Source organism: Lipotes vexillifer, unplaced genomic scaffold (genome assembly GCF_000442215.2).
Source record: "Lipotes vexillifer unplaced genomic scaffold, Lipotes_vexillifer_v1.1 scaffold94, whole genome shotgun sequence".
Lineage (NCBI taxonomy): Eukaryota > Metazoa > Chordata > Mammalia > Artiodactyla > Lipotidae > Lipotes > Lipotes vexillifer.
The window spans coordinates 1799427-1803075 of NW_006793838.1; positions in this window are offsets into that span (position 1 = coordinate 1799427).

Genomic DNA, 3649 nt, shown 5'->3' on the forward strand with positions numbered 1-3649 from the left:
GAGTCCCATACAGGATAAATCCAAGGAGAAACATGCAAAGACACATATTAATCAAACTATGAAACATTAAATACAAAGAAAAAATATTAAAAGCAGCAAGGGAAAAACAACAAATAACATACAAGGGAATCCCCATAAGGTTAACAGCTGATCTTCCAGCAGAAACTCTGCAAGGCAGAAGGGAGTGGCAGGACATATTTAAAGTGATGAAATGGAAAAACCTACAACCAAGATTACTCTACCCTGCAAGGATCTCATTTAGATTTGATGGAGAAATTAAAACCTTTACAGACAAGCAAAAGCTAAGAGAATTCAGCACCACCAAACCAGCTTTACAACAAATGCTAAAGGAACTTCTCTAGGCAGGAAACGCAAGAGAAGGAAAAGACCTACAATAACAAACCCAAAACAATTAAGAAAATGGTAATAGGAACATACATATTGATAATTACCTTAAATGTAAATGGAATAAACACTTCAACCAAAAGACACAGACTGGCTGAATGGATACAAAAACAAGACCCATATATATGCTGTCTACAAGAGACCCACTTCGGACCTAGGGACACATACAGACTGAAAGTGAGGGGATAGAAAAAGATATTCCATGCAAATGGAAATCAAGAGAAAGCTGGAGTAGCAATTCTCATATCAGACAAAATAGACTTTAAAACAAAGACTATTACAAGAGACAAAGAAGGACACTACATAATGATCGAGAGATCAATCCAAGAAGATATAACAATTGTAAATATTTATGCACCCAACATAGGAGCACCTCAATACATAAGGCAACTACTAACAGCCATAAAAGGGGAAATTGACAGTAACACAATCATAGTAGAGGACTTTAACACCCCACTCTCAACAATGGACAGATCATGCAAAATGAAAATAAATAAGGAAACACAAGCTTTAAATGATACATTAAACAAGACGGATTTAATTGATATTTATAGGACACTCCATCCAAAAACAACAGAATACACGTTCTTCTCAAGTGCTCATGGAACATTCTCCAGGATAGATCATCTCTTGGGTCACAAATCAAGCCTTGGTAAATTTAAGAAAATTGAAATTGTATCAAGTATCTTTTCTGACCACAATGCTATGAGACTAGATATCAATTACAGGAAAAAATCTGTAAAAAGTACAAACACCTGGAGGCTAAACAATACACTACTTAATAACCAAGAGATCACTGAAGAAATCAAAGAGGAAATCAAAAAATACCTAGAAACAAATGACAATGAAAACACGACGACCCAGAACCTATGGGATGCAGCAAAAGCAGTTCTAAGAGGGAAGTTTATAGCAATACAATCCTACCTTAAGAAACATCTCAAATAAACAACCTCATCTTATACCTAAACACTTAGAGAAAGAAGAACAAAAAAAAAAAACCCCAAAGTTAGGAGAAGGAAACAAATCATAAAGATCAGATCAGAAATAAATGAAAAAGAAATGAAGGAAACAATAGCAAAGATCAATAAAACTAAAAGCTGGTTCGTTGAGAAGATAAACAAAATTGATAAACCATTAGTCAGACTCATCAAGAAAAAAAGGGAGAAGACTCAAATCAGTAGATTTAGAAATGAAAAAGGAGAAGTAACAGCTGACACTGAAGAAATACCAAGGATCATGAGAGATTACTACAAGCAACTACAGGCCAATAAAATGGACAACCTGGAAGAAATGGACAAATTCTTAGAAATGCACAACCTTCTAAGACTGAACCAGGAAGAAATAGAAAATATGAACAGACCAATTACAAGCACTGAAATTGAGCCTCTGATTAAAAATCTTCCAACAAACAAAAGCCCAGGACCAGATGGCTTCACAGGCGAATTCTATCAAACATTTAGAGAAGAGCTAACACCCATCCTCCTCAAACTCTCCCAAAATATAGCAGAGGGAGGAACACTCCCAAATTCATTCTACGAGACCACCATCACCCTGATACCAAAACCAGACAAAGATGTCACGAAGAAAGAAAACTGCAGGCTGATATCACTGATGAACATAGATGGAAAAATCCTCAACAAAATACTAGCAAACAGAATCCAACAGCACATTAAAAGAATCATACAGCATGATCAAGTGTGGTTTATCCCAGGAATGCAAGGATTCTTCAATATACACAAATCAATCAATGTGATACACCATATTAACAAATTGAAGGAGAAAAACCATACGATCATCTCAATAGATGCAGACAGAGCTTTTGAAAAAATTCAACACCTATTTATAATAAAAACCCTCCAGAAAGTAGGCATAGAGGGAACTTACCTCAACATAATAAAGGCCATATATGACAAAGCCACAGCCAACATCGTCCTCAATGGTGAAAAAACTGAAAGCATTTCCACTAAGATCTGGAACAAGACAAGGTTGCCCACTCTCACCACTATTATTCAACATAGTTTTGGAAGTTTTAGCCACAGCAATCAGAGAAGAAAAGGAAATAAAATGAATCCAAATCGGAAAAGAAGAAGTAAAGCTGTCACTGTTTGCAGATGACATGATACTATACATAGAGAATCCTAAAGATGCTACCAGAAAACTACTAGAGCTAATCAATGAATTTGGTAAAGTAGCAGGATACGAAATTAATGCACAGAAATCTCTGGCATTCTTATACACTAATGATGAAAAATCTGAAAGTGAAATTAAGAAAACACTCCCATTTACCATTGCAACAAAAAGAATAAAATATCTAGGAATAAACCTACCTAAGGAGACAAAAGACCTGTATGCAGAAAATTATAAGACACTGATGAAAGAAATTAAAGATGATACAAATAGATGGAGAGATATACCATGTTCTTGGATTGGAAGAATCAACATTGTGAAAATGACTCTACTACCCAAAGCAATCTACAGATTCAATGCAATCCCTATCAAACTACCACTGGCATTTTTCACAGAACTAGAACAAAAAATTTCACAATTTGTATGGAAACACAAAAGACCCCGCAAAAAGACAACCATCAGAGTGGGAGAAAATATTTGCCAATGAAGCAACTGACAAAGGATTAATCTCCAAAATATACAAGCAGCTCATGCAGCTCAATATCAAAAAAACAAACAGCGCAATCCAAAAATGGGCATTTCTCCAAAGAAGACATACAGATTGTCAACAAACACATGAAAGAATGTTCAACATCATTAATCATTAGAGAAATGCAAATCAAAACTGCAATGAGATACCATCTCACACCGGTCAGAATGGCCATCATCAAAAAATCTGCAAACAATAAATGCTGGAGAGGGTGTGAAGAAAAGGGAAGCCTCTTGCACTGTTGGTGAGAATGTACATTGATACAGCCACTATGGAGAACAGTATGTAGGTTCCTTAAAAACCTCAAATAGAACTACCATACGACCCAGCAATCCCACTACTGGGCATATACCCTGAGAAAACCATAACTCAAAAAGAGTCATGGGGGCTTCCCTGGTGGTGCAGTGATTGAGAGTCCGCCTGCCCATGCAGGGGACACGGGTTCATGCCCCGTTCCGGGAAGATCCCACATGCCGCGGAGCGGCTGGGCCCGTGAGCCATAGCCGCTGAGTCTGCGCGTCCGGAGCCTGTGCTCCGCGGCGGGAGAGGCCACAGTGGTGAGAGGCCCGCGTACCGCAAATAAATAAA